Here is a 20,616-nt window from a genome sequence, read left to right on the forward strand (position 1 = left end):
CCTGGTGGTCAGTGCACTCCCATAGTGATAGTGCCGCTCAGCTGACCAACCCTTCCCGGCAGCCCACCAGCCCTGCGATAGCCATTCATTCCCTCAGTAGTCCTGCAGGTCCAATATTTGAAGAACAGTCCAGGAACTGACAGACCAGCCCTGCCTGTACAATCCTGACAGCATCCCTGGGGCTCCTGGAAGTCAGCCTCAAGCACTATGGCCACTTACCCTTCCTAGATGCTCCACAAAGAAGAAACAACATAAAAGTGATTGCCAGGTGGCTCCTGACAACTGGTGAGAACAGCAGTGTGACAGATCTGGATCCCAGGCCTGCAAGGGTGCCCCACCACCTGCCCAGAGAGCTGATTGTGCCCCAGTCTCCCCACCCCCCTCAGGATTGGAATTAGATGCAAGGTTCACATCTGGAGAGTGCTGCTGTGGTGGTATGAGCCTCTACCAGATTGGGACTGACTGAGTGGGTACACACAGCAGTTGCAGTGGGGCCAGGATGACAGGGAGTGTCAGGCAGAAGCAGCAGGCAGCATTGGACTGCTGATTTTGGCCCAATCTCTACAGGCTATGCAGAGGGACCCCACTCATGCACAAATTCATGCACCAGGCCTCTAGTATTCAAATAAACAATTGAACAATTAAACCAAGAATTATCCCTTTAAGTGACTAAAATAATATATATTTTAAAAATTTTACTACTGTGAAAAATTATTAGAGATAACTTGTTAAAAACTTCACTGCAAGTCCAGCAGAGCTGGAATTCCAATGTAAGTCTTCCAGATACTGTTTATTATTATTATTATTATTATTATTATTAATTATTAACCATTCTTCTATTACATACCATTCAAGTAGATAACCCAATGGGACATATAATGATCAATTACTACCTGATCATGGAATAGAAAATTTGTAGAATAGAAAAAGTGTCTATGGTTATTGTTACATCATGTTTTCTTTAATAGAGTTCCAAGTACACTGGAATTTGGGAGCTCATAAGAAGAAATTTCTCTTTTAGTCTTTTATATACATTGTATGGACATTTTATGAATACTTAAAAATAAAAACAACCTCAAAGAGTCTTCAAATTATACTTGAATTTTGGGGACTGTAATGATTTCACTCTAAAGACTTCTTCTTTTTTTAAATTATGGAAGGCTTAATTTAATCAGCAATCACTTTGAATCCAGATTTAGAATACAAATGAAATCAGAACCCTTCCAACGTTTCCTTCTATTCATTCACAAAGTTTAATGTAAATAGGAATCACTGAAGTGGGTACTCTAATTTCTAATTTTAGTTCTCACCATAAATACTTCTTAGGATAAAGATAACCTAGAGAAAACACCTGAAAAACACTCTTCTGAAGGTAAGAAAATTTAGACTTACAAGTTTACCTCATATATATTGAATTTATTATTTCTCCTTAGCTCCAAGCAATACATGATGCATTTCAGGTTGAGATGTCAAAGTGAAGGGAAATGGGACAAATAACTTAAGTGTTATTCACTGGGACAGTTGCCAAAGATACTACATGTCATTAGCACTATGAAATGTCACCTCTCATAAAATTATATCAGGAAAAAGATGCATGGCTGGGGAGATTTTGTAAGTAAAATTTAACAGAACATTAGTTACAAACAATCAGCCCTTGATAAGTGGGAGTAATGAGAGGGCCTGAGGTAAAACAAATATAAGCCCAAATCATGGATAAAGAAAAATTGCACTAATCTTTTGATTATTGGGGGAAAGATTAATTGGTTAAACCCAGCAGGCAGCTTACTCTAGAACAAAGATGAGACATCTATTTATTACTGTTGTTTGACAGCCATGTGGTTCAAAACGTATCTGAGGAGAGTAGAGGAGGGATGTAGGAGGTAAGTGAAAAAGGAAAAAGAGGCAAGTTATAATTAGTGCTAATCAGATGCTATCTAATAGTAGAAGAACCCCTCTGTGCCTTAGCATAGCTGGTTTGCATTCCTTAAGTGTTCTGTTGATACAAGAATGTAAAATACTGAAAGTTACCTTGTTCTATATACTGTTTGTATATACTCTAAAGACTTCTTCTTTTTTATATAGAAGTCTTTATATACTCTAAAGACTTCTATATACTGTTTGTATATAGAACAAGGAAACTTCTAATCATCTTAATTTCTGGGCACTCACCCATATGTATATTCTACTTTGTCTATATAGATTCCAATAACAACTCTTTACACTCTAAAGCAGCTCATCTTAAATTTCCTTTTGTATATTATATTGTTGCCAAATAAATTAGTGGTTCCAATTTCCCCAGCAGTAAGAGGGGTGGGATGGCTCTTGGGATATCTTGAGAAAACGAATTTTCTAAGACTTGCACAGGAGAGTGAATGGCTTCTATTGGAGTGGAATTATATTTATTTGGTTTCAAAGTCCCATGCCCCTTCACCCATATGAAATGGAAAATCTTCCAAAGAAAAAATAACAATGAATCTCATATACTAATGTAAATTATCACTAAAACTGTTTTTTGTGTGTTATCTCAATTTAATCAAAATAAAAAAATGGTAAAAATTTATGTATTAGTTTGTCACAATTAAGACATAATAAACGTGTGTTTCAAATATATTGATATAATTTTAAAATATCTTGTAGGGTATTTGATTCTCAAAGTGGTCTTCAATTCTTGAACTTTTCTATTTGCAGGACTTATTACATGTAAAAATGAATTACTATAGCTTTCTATCTCTATATAAAGTTGAATAATTTTTACAAATGTGCCTATTAAACAAAAGAGATCTTTCTTATTTTAATTTGAAGGTGTGGAACTTCAAATTAAAACTATGCTGATCAGAGGATTCATGTGATAAATAGTTTAAAAAGAATGATTTCAGATATCAGAATACTATCTCCTACGGAAATAAAAAATAGCTCACAGATTTTTTTAGCATACCATACAGGTTTTAATGTAATAAAAACAAGTTTTGACTTTAAGACTCCAACAAAGGGAGCCGACCCATCTAGTAATTTAATAGACCAAATGATCCATATCCCAGTTTCTAACATATTTCTCACTTGTTTGACACAAATCTTTCTAGCATTGACTATTAGAAATACAAATATAGGGCAAATATAAATGTTTAATAAATTTGACTTGGGAAAGTAAACACATGATGTAATATAGAGATTATTGTAGAATTGTTTACCTGAAACCTATCTAATTTTATTAACCAATGTCATGTCATTAAATTCAATTAAAACATCAAATTCAAATAAAATAAGATCACTATAAAAAAATTCTTGAAATAATATACAAGATCCTAGGAGGATTCTATTTGTCTTTCATTTAACTAAAACCAGAGAGGTCACTTTGAGGAGAATATGTTAAACCACTTTTGTAAAAAAAAAAAAAAAGGTCTGTGTGTTCCTGTGTATGTGTGCATGCACACACGCTTTCAGTTTATAAATTTATTGAATACTAGAGGCTTGGTGCATGAAATTCATGTGTAGGGGTTGCGGGGTCCCTCAGCCTGGCCTGCACCTTCTCTCAATCTGAGACTGTTGGCTCCTAACTGCTCACCTGCCTGCCCGCCTGATTGTCCCTAACCCCTCTACCTGAGTGCCTGCCTGATCACTCCTAACCACTCACCTGCCTGCCTGATCACCCCTAAACACTCACCTGCCTTCCTAATTGCCCTAACCCCTCTGCCTACTGGATTGCCCCTACCCACTCTGCCTGCCTGCCTAATTGCCCCTGACTACTGGCCTACCTGCCTGATCGCCCCTAACTGCCTCTGCCTGCCTGCCTGATCACCCCTGATTGCATGACTTCCTGATGTCCCTAACCACCTCTGCCTCGGCCCCCACCAGGGGGGCTTCATCCAGAAGGATGTCCAGAATGACATCCGGAAGGTCGTTCAGCTGTCTGGCCTAATTAGCATATTATGTTTCTATTATTATAGATTAGATTAAATCTTCTGGTACTTTGTTCTAATATTTCCTTCCTAGTATTTTGCATCTGTCTAATAATGTTCTTTCTTGCCTTTATCATATGTTCATAATACTTCAGGAATTTGATAGAGAAAACAAGAAAAAATTACTAAGTAACTAATTTATCTTTTTCTTCCTTCAATACTCTCCTCACTGAAATTGTAAAATGTAAAACCTGAAGTGTGTAAAGAAGTATATGACTATCTGGTATATTCATACTTTTCCTTACATCTTAATTCCAATCTCAGCCCACCCCTTTCATTGTACTTTGTACATCACTTCTACTGCTGATTGTTCTCTAGGCAGTAACACACCATATTACTAAATTTTATATCTCTAAAAATATAGATGTCTTGTGTAATCTCAAAAACTGTTAGAAAACAAATATTGATAGTAGGCTATTCAGCTGTCACCCTGACTTCTATGCTCTTCTATAAGAGAATAATTTTTTGTTATTTGGCACAACTTTCTTACTCCCTAGAAATAAAACTTTCTTTGAGGTATGAGCATCTGCTCCCTCTCAAAGTCCATAGAGTTAGATTGTGTGTTGAAGGGCTAAACTGAAGTGGTGAATGCCACATAATTTTGTCAAAAGCCATTCATCTTCTCTGTGTTTTTACTGCATTCCAATTTTCTAACATTTTTCTTATGAAATATTTCGAGCAAAAAACATATACAACATAAAAATTGTACATATCATTTAAGTCTACCAAATGTTAATATTTAACATTTTTGAACTCTTTCTTTTTAAAGAAATAATAGTTGACATTCTTAGTGGAATTTTTTCTCTTTCTTTTTCTCTCCCATTGCTGTCCATTTTACCCTAATGATACTGCAATTATGAATTACTTAAAATTCCCAATTTTACACTGACATTTAAATAATCTACACTAATAAAAGAGAAAGATGCAAATTTACTGTACCTCTGCAACACCCACCAGCCAATTATGAATGAGTATGCAAATTAACCATCCAAATTTATCAGGATAATTTGTATATGTAGGTGCCTAACGACTTGGGTCCTGGGAATATCCTCAGAACACAGGCCACTCCTAGCCCATAGGCTGGTGAGGCTGGCTGTCAGCCTTGGGGTTGCCGGCCTTGGGGGCATGCGGACCCGGCTTCTGCCATGCAGCCTGGGGTCCTCACACCCCCAAGTTTGGTGCCCACAATTCGAGGCTGGCTGCTGCCCTTGAGGGCATGTTCCCAGGCAGTGGGGGCACACCCCTAGCCCACTGGACACAAAGCAGGGGGTCCTCTGTTAATGAGCTATAGTGAAAACACTTTTTAAAAACATATATTTTATTTCTCTTTTACAGAGAAGAGGGGAGAGGGATAGACAGTCAGAAACATTGATATGAGAGAAATATTGATCAACTGCCTCCTGCACACTCCCCACTGGGATGTGCCCCCAATCAAGGTACATGCCCTTAACAGGAATCAAACTTGGGACCCTTCAGTTTGCAGGCTGACACTCTATCCACTAAGCCAAACCAATTCAAGCTTAAACACCTTTTCTGACCATTCATTGGCTAAGCTCCCTGTAAGCCACCAATTGCAGTGTTCTTGGTAACTTGGGTAATAAGAATCCAAGAAAGTGATCTAGGGTTTTTCCACCATACCCCTGTAGTAAAAAAAGAAGGTCCACTGCTGGAGGGGCTAAGAAATGTTGTATCCTGCTCTAGCCAGTTTGGCTCAGTGGACAGAGCCTTGGTCTGCTGACTGCAGGGTCTGGGTTCGATTCTGATCAAGGCATGTACCTAGGTTACAGGCTCCTCCCTGGCTAGGGCTCAAGTCAGGGCTCATGAAGGAAACCAATCAAAGTGTCCCTCTCACATTGATGTTTCTCTCTGTCTTTCCCTCTCTCTTCCACACTCTCTAAAAATCAATAGAAACATATCCTCAGGTGAGGATAAAAAAAAAAAAAAAAAGAAAGAAAGAAAGAAAGAAAGAAAGAAAGAAAGAAAGAAAGAAATGTCATATCCTATGAAAGACACATCTTGAAAATGCCTAAAGAAAGTTGTCATGCTGAAACCGGTTTGGCTCAGTGGATAGAGCGTCAGCCTGCGGACTGAAAGGTCCCGGGTTCAATTCCGGTCAAGGGCATGTACCTTGGTTGTGGGCTCATCCCCAGTAGGGGTTGTGCAAAAGGCAGCTGGTCAATGTTTCTCTCTCATTGATGTCTCTAACTGTCTATCCCTCTCCCTTCCTCTCTGTAAAAAATCAATAAAATATATATTTAAAAAAAAAGAAAGTTGTCACTTTTTAATGGTGAAGGGATTGGAGTTCATCTTGATGAAAACACCTTGGCAGTTGCAGTGACTGGCAGTGGCTGCAGCAGTGGGGTGACAGGGCTAATGCCTTCCCTTGATCAGCCCATCGCCTCTTGCAGAGGGAGACCAGAGTGCGACCTAAGCTATCAATAGGGCTCCCAGTCTGTGAGAGGGGGCAGGCTGGGCTAAGGGACCCCCACATAGTGCACAAATTTCATGCACTAGGCCCCTAGTGTGTATACACACACACACATGCAAGTTGGGGCAAAAGTAGGTTTACAGTTACAAGTACTTGGAACACAGTTCTTTTATTATTATTTATTAATTATTGTATTATTTTCCATACAAGCAACTATAAACCCACTTTTCCCCCATCCTGAATGTACACAATATATAGAATTGTGTTGTGCATGTTAATTGTAAAAATATTTTAAAAATTAATTTCAGAGAGAGGAACATAGAGGGAAAGAGAGAAACATTAATAGTGAGAATTATTGACCAACTGCCTCCTGTATGCTCCCTACTGGGCATCGAGCCAGCAACCAATGCGTGAGCTCTGACAGGGAATCAAACCACGACCTTCTGGTTCATGGGTCGACACTCAACCACTGAATCACACAGGCCTGGTGTTTATGTTAAATTTTATATAAATGGTATTTTATTTTATTTTATTTTTTTATTTTCTCACTTGATATTATATTATGGAATGTTATTTTTGAAACATGCAAATCTAGTTTATACATATTAAGTATTATACAGTACTCAATTATATCAATGTACAAAAATGAGTTTATAATTTTGTTAAATATTTAGGTTATTAATTATTGTCATTTCTAACAATACTCTATGTTGCACACATGTATAAGATTTTCTTTATTGGTTGACTCCACAAACTTTTTATCATGAAAAATACTCCACCTTCCAAACCAAAACATACAAATACAGTCAGATACACAAACTGAAACAAAATATTCACTGTATATTCATTAATTTTTTGGTTGATATATATATTGTACTATGTTCTATTGTATTTTATTAAATGTAATAACTAAGATGCTGATCAAGATTCATTAATTTGATTCTATAACTAGTAAGCCTATCTCATAAAAGTGTGATATGCAAATTGACCATACCTCCGCTACATCCACAAGGCATGCACACCAACCAATCAGGAACAAGTATGCGAATTGACCCAACCAAAATGGTTGTGCCACGGAGAGAGCAGAAGGCTTGGGTTTCCCTGGCAATGGAAGAAGCCAAGCTTTCTGCCTGCCCTGGCCTGCCTTAGCCTTTGCTTAAGGCTACAAAGTTTCATTATAGAAGATAAATAAATCCCAACAAAAATGGCAGCAGCCACAGAGCTGGAGAGAGAAGGAAGCTAAAGTGGTCCTCAGCAATGGAGGAAGCCAAGTTCCTGTAGTCCTGGCCTGCCTTGGCCTCTGCTTAAGGCTACAAAGCTTCAATTATAGAAGATAAATAAATTGCAACAAAAATGGCTGCGGCCACAGGGTGAGCAGGAGGCTTGGCTTCATTACAGGTTACAAAGTTTGAATTATAGAAGATAAATAAATCCCAGGGGGTCACTAGGGGATATGGCCAGCCTGAAAACCACCACAGGCCTCTCACTGAGGCCGCCCCATACCCCAAAGGAATGCCCATCCTGATCTAGGACACCCTACAAGGGCAAACTAGCCTGCCCTTACCTGTGTACCAGGCCTCTATCCTATCTAATTCTCTTATGTAATAAAAGAATAATATGCAATTTGACCATCACTCCAATATGCAAGATGGCTTCTAGCATGTGGTCAAAGATGACTGAACTCATGTGGACACAAGAAGGCCACCACAAGCTGGCCAGCAGTAGAGGGCAGCTAGGAGGGATCTGGTCTGCAAGGGAGGGCAGTTGGGAGCAATCAGGCCAGCAAGAGAAGGCAGTTGGAAGGTACCAGGCCTGCAAGGGAGGGCAGTTGGGAGTGATCAAGCCTGAAGGGCAGGGCAGTTAGTCGTGACCTGGCCAGCAGAGGAGGGAAGTTGAGGGCAACTGGGCCTGTAGGGAAGGGCACTTGGGAGAAACCCAGGCCTGTAGAGGAGAGCAGTTTGGGAGACGGGGGCAGGCTTGAAGGGGAGGGGAGTTGGGGGTCACCAGGCCTTCAGAGGAGGGCAGTTAGGGCAGTTAGGGGCATACAGGCTGGCAGGGGAGCAGTTAAGCATTAATCAGGCTGACAGGCAGAAGTGGTTAGGGGCAATCAGGAAGGCAGGCAGGGGAGCAGTTGGGAACCAGCAGTCCTGGATTGTGAGAGGGATGTCCGACTGCCTATTTAGTCCTGATCCAGTCAGACATCCCTCAAGGGGTCCCAGATTAGAGAGGGTGCAGGCTGGGCTGAGGGACACAGAAATCTCCCCCTCTCCACTCCCTCCCATCCCCCGGTGCATCAGCTCTAGTGAGATAATAAAATCACATTTAAAAAAACATTATTCTAAGAATAAATTTAGAAGAAAAATTGTTCATAGATTCTACTTCAAAATAAGCAGTCTATTTATAGAAAAGCTCTTCCATAATAAGGCAAGGTAAAGAATTCCATTACCAACAGGTTTCCAAAATAAGGCATGGTTAAGAATTTCATTACCAATGGTGACCCAACTATTGAGAGAGGTAGCAAGATTGAGAGAGAGAAAAAGTAATAAGACTAAATATGTGATCTGTATAGCCAAAATGAATGGCTCTATTGTTCATTTTTTGATTGAACTAAGCTGTTCCTTTTTACTTTAAAGTATTTTTATCAAAAATTTGAGAACTGATTGTAAACAGAACTCTCCCCTCCCCAATCCTTAAAATATCATTCTTATCTATACCCGGAGAACCACCCTATCTATTCTATAACCTGCCCTACTTCATTGCTGTCTACCCACCAGCATTTTCTACTCAACTAAGCAGTAATGTATTTTGTTGTGTTGATTATTTCTCTAAACACTTATAGATAAGAATTTTAAATTCTCTGTTATTTTTCTTACTGTATAATATTAATTCAGTCATTTCCATTGCATTCTATAACATATTGCTTAGAACAGTAACATTTTCATTAGATTAGTAGTTTTGCACTTGAAATGGAACGCATAATAACATTTGGCTTTGTCACAAAGCATTGCAACATAGAGTACCAGTCACATTTTCTCTCCATAAACTTAAATCTCCACTGATTACAGAAACAAGAAATGCAATAGTCTACAATCTCACAAATATGCAACATGTAAAGTCTCTGTATATCAATGCTATGCAGAATTACTTTGATTAATTTATACTCACCTCTAGTAAAGAGTCATTTCCAACCCCATAAATGGGAATTTCTAGAAAGGTCCTGTCAACATGTTGATCTCATAGCTCTGCAACTTGTGAGTTTTCCAAGGCAATGATTTAGCATATCTATCATACTGTGATTCTATTTCTGGAAAACAGGGGGCATGTTGCAAAAAGATATACCATCCAAAGAAAGTTCAGTTAGGATAAAAAACAAAACACTTGTACCATTTTCTTTAGATTTCTCAGTCTTTGGTTATTTTAATTTGAAACAATCTGAATGAATACAACGTTAATTTACAAGTTATACTGCACTGAGAATAGACCATATTTCTCACCTGAAGGCATAAACTTTCATGACATCCTAATCATTTTCACTGCAACTGATGCCTGTGCTATAAACCGTGGATTAAAATAGTAGGTGGAGAATAAACAGCAGGAGCAGATGAATTCCTAAAAACAAATGATCTCTATTTGAATGCAAATATCCCCATTAATAAAGAAAGAGAGAGGAAACGTTTTAAAAATCAGCAATATATCAAAGTGAATTATTTCTGAGCAGGGCTTATTTTCCACCAGCTCTATAATGACCTATTTCTTTGTGTGTTGGTAACTAATTATTACATAATTTTGTATGTATTTTTAATATCCATAAACTATGGATTTGATCTTTATTTCCTGTCAGAGTATTTGAAAATAATTTGCAGAAACACATTTAAACTGCTGTGTTTCATGCTAAGTAGGAAACAATGGGTTGAAGACTTAATTTGCTCTGCAGGTTAGAAGATCAATAACAGTCTTTAATATAATGTAGTGAAAATGAGAATTTAAAAAGCCTGTATCTTGCCTTCTTTAAAGATATATGAAGATACTAAATTTTACAATAGTATTTCATCATGGATAGCAATCTAGCGGTCAATATGTAATGTGTGATTTTTCAAGATACTGTATTTTGGATGAACTGTAGAACTTTTATTTTAAAAAATGCAACAAAATGGGAGTCATCGCTTGGTTAGCTGCATATTTTATAGCAGGAGATAAAGAGGGGAGTAATGGATTTAGATGATAATATTGTGGTCAGTTTGTGGTAGAAGGTGCTATCCTACTTAACTTCTGCTGGCTTCACAGTTCTTCACAACCTAAGCCTAAACCTTATCTCTCTCTTTTTTTTTTTTTTTTAAATATATTTTATTGATTTTGTACAGAGAGGAAGGGAGAGAGATAGAGAGTTAGAAACATCGATGAGAGAGTCACCGATCAGCTGCCTCTTGCACACCCCCTACTGGGGATATGCCGGCAACCAAGGTACATGCCCTTGACCGGAATCAAACACGAGACCCTTCAGTCCCCAAGCTGACGCTCTATCCATTGAGCCAAACCGGTTTCGGCTAAACCTTATCTCTTGTTCCTTGATTTATGTCTTGTCCTTGTTCAGTCTGTGCCCTTGCATATGCGGTTTTCTTCTTAAATTGTTTCCCACAAGTCATATACTCAAGCAAACTCTTACTTGTGTTTACTACCCAGGGTCAAAAGTACCCTTCTTATCATAGGCTTCCTTGCTTCCATTGCTATAAATATTTCTTTTGATTCAGTGATAAGTAAATGATTGAGTCACTAGGGCTTTAGACATGCCTAATAAAATTGATATGTTATGTCTGTCTTTATTTCTACCACACAAGGTTTTTAATTCTTGAAGTATCCCTTTCTTTTATTTGTCCTTAATCTTCTTTATCTGTTTCTCTTTCTTCGTTTGCTTTCTGATAAATACTGCAGTTGTTTTCTCAAAATACTTCCCTAGGTTCTGTTTTTTTAAGAAACACTTTCTTCCTAGGCAATTTAACCTATTACATGTTTCTCAAATACACATCAATAAGTCCAAACAAATTTTTTGAAATTAGGTCCATTTCCTGATGTTTCAAAAATACTTCAGATTCAACAATTCCTAAAACATATTCTGTCCCCAAGACTTACTCCATCTTAGAGACCTATGATTCCTTGGTTTCAGTAAAATTCTGTAATTGAAACTAACATAACCATAACATTTAAGGAAAGAATGTATGATGATAATATCTCTCTGAACATCATGTTAAGCAAAACAGTTGTTTTGTCAATTAAATGGTAATCGGAATGTTTGCATAAGCATTGTTTCACAGGCCCTCTGGATGGCCCATAGATCATAGAAAACATCTATGACTAACCCCTGATCAACTGCCTCAGATGACCGTCATAAGACAACTGACCTCATCCTCATTTCCAAGCTCTACACCCACCCAAAGGTCCTATATAAGCCAGCCACATGAACCCTGCTGGGAGCTTGACTTCTCTTTTCTGGTGAAGTCCCTTGTGTGCAAAATCTCAATCAACTCTATCTGCCTGATCTTGTACCGAGTTCAGTGTTCATTTCTATGACATTGAAACTCAAGAACCTGACAATTAAGGTCCAGTCACACTTTGACATCTTCCTCTTTTAAACTTCTCTTATATGGCAAGCAGTGTGCATTTATCCCTCGATCATCTCAGTAATCTAGGTATATCTTGCCATTTCTATTGCCACATTCATAGTTCAATTTATCATCATCTCTTAACTGGAAATTATAATAGGCTCTTAACTGGTATCCATTCAAAGAATGAGGCTTTATAGAGCACCTTCTTGACACTAGGCAGCTGGCATGAAATGTTAAATTACAAATCTGATAGGAGGAAATCACATTTGGGAATATTTTAATTTACTTTAATAGAGACATTTCTTTGTTATGCAAATATTCTTTTAATGGCCAAATAGTCTTTCTAAGGAAATGTCATCAAGAGAGAAAGAGTTTTACTTTATTGGAATAAAGAAATGCCATAATTATACAAGTAAATAATTCTCTATGAAGTGTTTATGCATCCATCTCATAACATATACTTGATGAATCTTTCACATGCACACTTGAGATGTTTACAATCTAAACAACCACAAATGCTCAGAGAGCCCTCACTTTGTATCTTGCAAATAAATAGGATATTTTCCTTGGGAAAAAAAATTCCACTGTAGTCACATCAATATCATTAATACTTAAAATGTCATTTACATTTGTAAGCAAGCTGAATAATTAAAAAATGCAAATTTAGCTTACTTCGGAGTAATAACTTTACATGTAAGTTTTATGAGCTAAATTTCATTACTTATTCATAACTTAATAACAATTAAAACAACACAAAAACAAAGTACTCTCACAAAAATGTAAGTCAATATGTAAACAAATAGCCCTATAGCAATTTCAGCAGAATGAGACACTTTCTTCTTTTTCTGTTACAGCAAAGAGATTTATTAGGAAAATATTCATTGCTTCCAACAAAACAAAAACAACAACAACAAATAAAAAAACAAACAAAAAAAAACAATTGACCAACTAAACAAAGAAACTCAAACAAATAAACAAACAAACAAAAATCCTAAGCCACTGTCTTCAAAATGAAATGAACTTACAGAATCATTTTCTTAACTCAGTATTACCTCATTCAATTATTGTCACACTATAAACCATAAAAATATTGATTTTCTGGAAAATCAATCTTGGAGGTAAACAATAGCTTTTTCTAAGTTCAATCTAAAATTGTCTGATTGTTCTATTCTATTATTTGAGTAACATACTGTAAAACTAAAGCTAAATAAGGAACATCCAACACAGTCCCCTGTATTTTCAAACCAATTGAAATTCAATAGTCAGGTAAAAAGAAATGCATAGTCTGTTTGAAACATTATCAGTCCTATATAATAAAAGCCTAATATGCAAATTGTCCCTTTGGGCAGTCTTTCAACTGGAAGTTTGACCAAGACACCAGGAGTTCAACCACTCGCTAGGACCTGTGCTGACCACCAGGGAGAGGTGCAGAACATAGCAGGTGTCCGTGATGCACTGTGACCACTCACTGGCTACCTGGTGCAGTGAGAATGTGGGGTGTCTGCCGAGCTCACTCTCACTCCCTCTGCTGCCCTCTCCAGGGGCACCAGAGCTTACACACCAGGGAAGCCCCCATGCTCAGGTGCCAGGTGCCTGCAAGGAGCCTTCCCCACACCTGAGAGGTGTCTTCTGGGTGAGCAGGTGCTGCAGCCACCAAGACCACAGGAGCTGGTCAGGCTCCCCATGGGTTCACACAGGAGTAAATCTGCGAGGCTGGCTTCTGTGTTGGTGCCCCTGGGCGGCCCAGAGGCCCACGCTGTGCCCCGGCCCATAGCGTCTGGCTTTGCTCACTGCATCCCTATGTGGGGACTTGGGTGCCGTGACTCAGGTGGGGAGGGGTACACAGCGGTCCAGGGGCCCAGGTGCTGCCCAGGGCCCAGAGGTCAGCTGGCACCAGCCTTCCACGCCAGACACTCATGCTTTGATCACTGGCCAGGCCTAGGGACTGTACCCATGCCACCAATTTCATGCACCAGGCCTCTAGTTTATAATAGTTATGGTTCATCATTAGCAAAATTCACCTAATTTTGTTTTGTTCTTTAAATGATTGCCCAGAAACTCTGACAGGTTATACAAAGCAATCCTTTCGTTCCCATGTTCTAATTCATTAGTGAAACAGGATTTTTGGACAGGAACACATGGTGTTCCACTGGGCAGGATGGCTTCCCTGGGCTCTTTGTTGAAGTCAAAGAAGAAAACCTCCTCGGATGGAAGAAGATGTTACAGCAAAGGTGGAAATTTATTGAAGATCAAGCACAGACTCCCACATTTAATAGGAGCATCCATCCTTTCTAAACCTGTCTTCTGTCCTAATTTAATGGCCAGGCAAACCTAGGTTACAGATAATTAATTCTCTTACCCAAGTTCACAAAGAAATTCAGAGTGGATGAAGCAAATACTAGTAAACACACACTGAAACCTTTCTCACAAACTCCCACCCATAGCTCCAAGACTTCCCTCTGATTTCATTTTTTCTCTCTTTTTTAGATTCTCTCACCACCCATTTGAAAACATATTTCATAATCCTTTCTTTTGACTGATTTGTAGATAAATTGTGTCTCTATTCTTATTGATTAGCTGATATGAAAGATAATATTGTACTCTATAGATATGTCATTTAACTTTAAAATGTGTTTTGAGATGAATTTTGCATAACAAGTGGTATAAAGAGTAACATTTTTTCATATTGTATTATGACCAGTCATTAGGCTTGGTGAATTGCTTCTTCCTGCTAATGTTTGTGTAAAATTAAAAACACTAAATTGAGATAATCATGTGTGAATCCTGCATGAGACATTAACAATGGAATGTTGGAAACAAAACTGATATCTATTGAGTTATAACTAGTCAAAATGAGAAGAAAAGTTAGGCTGCAAGCAATGTATAATTTCAGTTCCTCTGGAAAGAAAATCAGTATTGTTTCTACTCTAACTATATTAATGCAGTAACAGTATAATTAGGAAAAATATAAAGGTGAGTGATTCCATTCAGGTGAACTGAAAATCAGTGTTCTTAAAGATTCATTATTTTTTAAGTAATAAGAGGTGTGTGAACTAGAGAGCTCTGCTTCAACTTTTTAAATACAAAAGTAGAAAAAAAAAAAAAAAGAGTAAGGATAAGACCACAGCAGCTTAATCCCATGACATGCTCCTAATAGATACAAATTTATTCACAATACATTTGCCCTTGGGAGCTTTGAAAAAGCTTACAGTACTTATTCACGCCCATAATCATTTCATTTGTCTGTTACTATTTTGGTTGTTTTCCTGTCTACTGACTTTTAACATTGAGATTGTGCATTGCGCCCACTCCCTCCTCTGCAAACACTGACCCATAGCCTTTGTGGCACTAACCATCTGGAACTGTCTGCCCTCTTCTCTTCACATCACTGGAAGCCTAATTCACTGCTTGCTAAAGTACAAACTCCCATTTAGCTCAGTAGGAGTTTAAAGAAAGATGAGTGGTAGATTGAACACTCATGATCACCTGCCCAGTTTGAAACACAGTAAAAATATTACCACTATTGTAAAAAAGAATCTGTCATATTATGAATAAGTGCAAACTCAAAGAAAATAGAAATAAAAAATACCATATTGTATATTTATATTGTACATCACATTAGTATCCATCAGTTGGAAACATATCTTTCCAGCTTGCGTTTCTCATAGGCAAGAATTTTACATTTCAGCCAGAGACTGAAGACAGTAAGTAGCTTCATAAAACTTCTAATAGAGGAAAGTACTCTAAATCATATGGGTCCAAGATAGTCCTTTTTCATTGACTAAACCTATATAATAAAAGCCTTATATGCTAAGTTTCTGGTCATTCGTTCAGATAATCAAAAAATAATATGCTAATGATATGCTAAGGCCACTCAACTGCTCCCTATGACATGCTCTGATTAGGGGACAGACAGTCAACTGGTCGACCAGTCACTATAACATGCACTGACCACTAGGGGGAAGACATTCTGACTGGTAGGTTAGCTTGCTGCTGGAGTCTGGCCAATCAAGACTGACCAAGATGGGCCAGACATGCCCTGGAGCTGCCCTGCAGTGCCTCCCTGGCTGACAAACCTCCTGCATCCCTCCCTGACCCTGAATGCTCACTCGTGGGATCCCTCTGCCTGACCTGTGCCCTCTCACAATCCAGGATCCCTGGGGAGGATGTTTTGGTCTGATCTCCCAGGCCAGGCCAAGGGATCCCAGTGGTGCATGAATTTATGCACAGGGCTTCTAGTTACCATTATATTTGTTATGATTCTTTTGGGTTCAAGGAAGAGAGATACTGTCAGATTACTAAAGTTTTTAGAACTATTTACAAATAAATGTTGACAATACAGCCAAGTTTTTCAATAACCTAGCATTAGCTACTCAACCAGAATTCAAAGCAAGAAATAACCCTCAGTGAACCTAGGGCTTCCAGAGAGTATATCTTAAAGGTTACAAGCATACTTCATAAATATTGCAGTTTTGAGTAATAAAGTATGGCAATGAAACAAGTTGCAATCTTGTCGGTGGAGGGTCTCACCTTCCACTTATAAAAATTGCAATACCTGTGAAGATAAATAAACTAAAGCACAATAAATCTAAGAGAAATAAATTGCTATACACCTGCATATATATTATTTTTAGTATTACAGATGTCACCCTTTTCCCCTTCACTGTCCCCCAGGTCATTTATAATTCATAACAATTTTACCACATCAGTCTCTCTTGACCCACCACAGAAATTTCATTAATTATGATTAAAAAATAAACTAATTAGTTGTATTTAATTATTCTGTCCTGTTCCCTCTCCACCTTTCTCTCAAGCACTGTCTGTCTCTGTATCAGGCCTGACTCTAGAATGTTAGGGCTGTTTGTTTCCCCTCTGCTTTTGCAAGGAAAGAATATCTGTTTTTTTGGTAAGACCTTACTTAAAGACACAACAATTAGTAAAGAAACTCCAACAATCTAAACTTTACTTGATAAATGCCTTAAGAGTCTATGCTATTGTTTACAACAGGTGCAAAGAATTATTCTGCAATTTTGCATCCATGTAAAATGTTCTGTCACTCTCACAGCTTGGAATGTGTAGACTTACCCTGCCTTCTACTTACTTAATTTGGCCTTATCAAAAGTTGTCAATGGTGTGCTCCACTTTCAGTATTCCTATGTTAGGATATGTTTTATTGAAGATGTAGAAGCACACATTTAAAGATCATGCTGACTTAAGCATTGCTTGAGGTGCACAATTTCAATATCTTCAGAAATATGTTTCTTGCTTTCTACTTTCATTAGTGTCACTTGATTCTCATGCATTTGAGGACTTCTACAACTCTGGATTAACATCATTCTTACAGTTACCAAACTTATTACAATAGAATATGTAATGGTTCCCACATGATTCTCCACACAGAGATTCATCCTGAAAACTGTGAACATTGGTTCTACTGGACCCAATTGACACAACCTTTGAGATGAAGGAAAAAAAAAATCATAAAAATAGAGAAAAGGAATGATACCTTCATGAATCACATAAACAGGCTAATTAAAGAAATTATGGTTCTCGAGGAGAAAATCAAATATAACTTGAAGAAAAACTGAGTAGATATTGTTTTTTTTTATAGTAACAAATACCCACTGTAACTAATTAAAATGTACTATGGTAAGTGATGTGAAATGCTAAGTAATGTACATGATAATTAAGGATTAGCATGAGCAGTGTAAAAAGACCTTCTAAATTCTAACCCTGTTTGCATTGTTCTTCTGGTATTGAAAGCTCCAATATTATTTACTGATTTAATTTCCAAACTTCTTTCAGGAGAAGTGAATTGTGAGAATGTAAAAATAGAGAATGAGCTTTATTCCACTTCTGAGAATTTTTGAATTAGCTCGATGATGTGCTTATAAACCTTCAAGGAAACTCATGCAGCAGTTCTCTATAAATCAGCCAAGAGCCTTAGGACTGGCATGCAGGACATGGATAGCATTGTCACATATCAAGATTTTGTTATTATTTTCTTATGATATCCATGATATCTGATCCAATATTTTATAAACATCTTGTCATCAGATTGAAGAAATGAGTATTCTAGTAAATTAAGCATTCCAGACATAAAAATTATAATTTTTGTAGTTATATACAAAATGTTTTATGACTAAAACATACCAAAGATACTTAATATACATATAATCAGTATTTAATTTGTAAATAATATGGAAAATTTTTGATGCAAGCTGGATATTATTTCCAGTAAACTGTTGATTGCTGCTTGTTTGTAAATGTAGCCTCTCTAATTCAGCAATCCACCAAGTGTCTTGAGAAGTCAGTTAACAGTTTCAAGATGATAATAAGTAAACTAGATAAATACCAATGATAACATCAAAATTAAAGAAATAACATTTATATTTGTTTTTACCTTTGAACATATCCTCTTTTGCTATATAAGCAACATCAAGCTTTCAAGGTATTTTTAATAGAATGTAGTGACTAAAAATGCATCTAAAATTTACTGAACATTAAAAGCATTATCATGGAAATTCAATTTTCTCTACAATATAGTAGTGCAGAAGTGTTTCATGATAAAATGTGAGTAAAACCAGTTTCATCTTATTAAAATTGCACACCATTTCTTTAATTATGCATGCACCAGTATCTTTCCCTAATCTCCTGAATTTCTTAGTATAAGATTAGGTGCTGTAAAGGAAGCAAAATAAGCCATTAAATTACTTCACAGAAAACAAGCAAATGGAAATATTATAAGGAAATAAAGTTGGGTACAGTAAGGTAATGGTTTCCACTAAGGGAAATGCATATTTTCAAACATTTTCTTTCTCAGCATCTTACTCTTTTCTCCTTAGAATCCACAGATAGAAAAGAAAAAAGAAAAAACAAAACAACTATAGTACCATTTTAACTTGCTGTATATTATTATTTGCTCCCAAGGCAGTAATAAAAATATATATGTGTACATTTCTTGAAATTCTTTCACTTTCATACATTGGGATAACTAGACTTCAATTTCATGAGAATTATTATTTAATGACCCTGTTTTGTATCATCAGTAATTTTTGTCCCTTTATAAGAGCCAATTTAGCTTTGCCATGTCCACCAAATTTGCATGCCCTCAGAACTAAAGGAACAATTTGGTCGTTTTTACAATGTACAATTGACTTTAGTAGACTTGTCTCTCTTAATCCACTCTAGTTTGTATTATCTGTATTATTTTTATTATCTCTTTCATCTTTACTCCTTTTTAAATTAAAGATTCAATCATATACATATTGGATATCAAATGTATGTCAATGTGCATTGTGTGCCATTATTTTACAAACATATTTTATTTCAAACAAGGACCATTTGTTTTTTGAGAGTTTTTGGAATTAGCCTCTAAAGCAGGTTGGCAAACATTTTCAGTAAAAGGTAGAACAGTAAATATTTAATGCTTTTATTATATTAAATTAATCAAAGTTGACATTATAATGTAAAAGCAGCCATAGACAATAGGAAAATTAATGAAGATGGATGTATTCCAATATAACTTTATATATGGAAATTGAAATTTGAATTTTATGCAATTATCACAAAAGGCTACTTCTTATTTTTTAAAACATTCAAAAGTATTTAAAAAAAAATAGGTTTCAGGCCATGGAAGAAACAAGAGATGAACAGGAAATAGCACCCAGTGATAGTTTATGATGTAGCCCTCAGGCAAAGGAAATTATATTCACTCAATTTAAAGCACTTTTATCTGGTAAGTTACATAAAATACAAAATTCAAATATAACAGGATGATATAAAATTGTAAATAAATTCACTTTTCTGATCTTCCCTGAAGTCTAAACATCATATTTTTCATTTATTTTAAAATTTAATTCAAGTATAAATATATTATTTAAAAAGTCACAGAACAAATGAATTATAATCCCAAGCAGCAAAGAAAATAGTAACATCTTATCAGCAAAACTCCTTTTCCAATGACCCAATGAAAGCATTCTTATTCTGGTACTTTAAATAATCCCTGAATATCTCAAGATTACATAATTTAACAGCTATTTTTTTTTTTAAATTTATCACCTTCTCAGTATTCTACATCCAATCTCTCAGTAAATATATTATATTTTTGTTTTTCCACTGTTATTATTGAAATTATACTTAAAATTTTATATTCTTTGTCCTAGCAGTATACATTTTATTAGCTTACTAGAGTCCTGGTGCACAAAATTCTTGCATGGGTAGGGCCCCTAGACCTGTACAGTGATCAGGGCCAATCTGGGACTTCCAGCTGCCAGCCTGGGCCTCCTTTTCCCAGATGCCAGTTGCTGAATGCTGGCCAGGGGTTTCCTTCATATCTGAATGTCTCCTTTGTATTCTATCTTCCAGTGTGGATGGTTTTTCCATGAAGCACATGATCTTCAGGCCTTGGAAAATTTTATTGTACAACTACCGTGGTATATTATACTACTTTTTCTTATTTACTGTTCTATCTCAGAAGTCATACTATTCAGACATTGGAACTCTTCTACTCAATTTCTAATTGTCTTATATTTTGTTTGTCATTTCTCAATCTTTTGGGAGCTAAATTTGGCAGTGTCTTTCAATTTCTCTTTTGAAAGGTATTTTGTTTGCTTATTTTTTTTTCTGTAAT

This window comes from Pipistrellus hanaki, assembly GCF_964339955.1.
Source record: "Pipistrellus hanaki genome assembly, chromosome: 1".
In the NCBI taxonomy this organism is placed as follows: domain Eukaryota; kingdom Metazoa; phylum Chordata; class Mammalia; order Chiroptera; family Vespertilionidae; genus Pipistrellus; species Pipistrellus hanaki.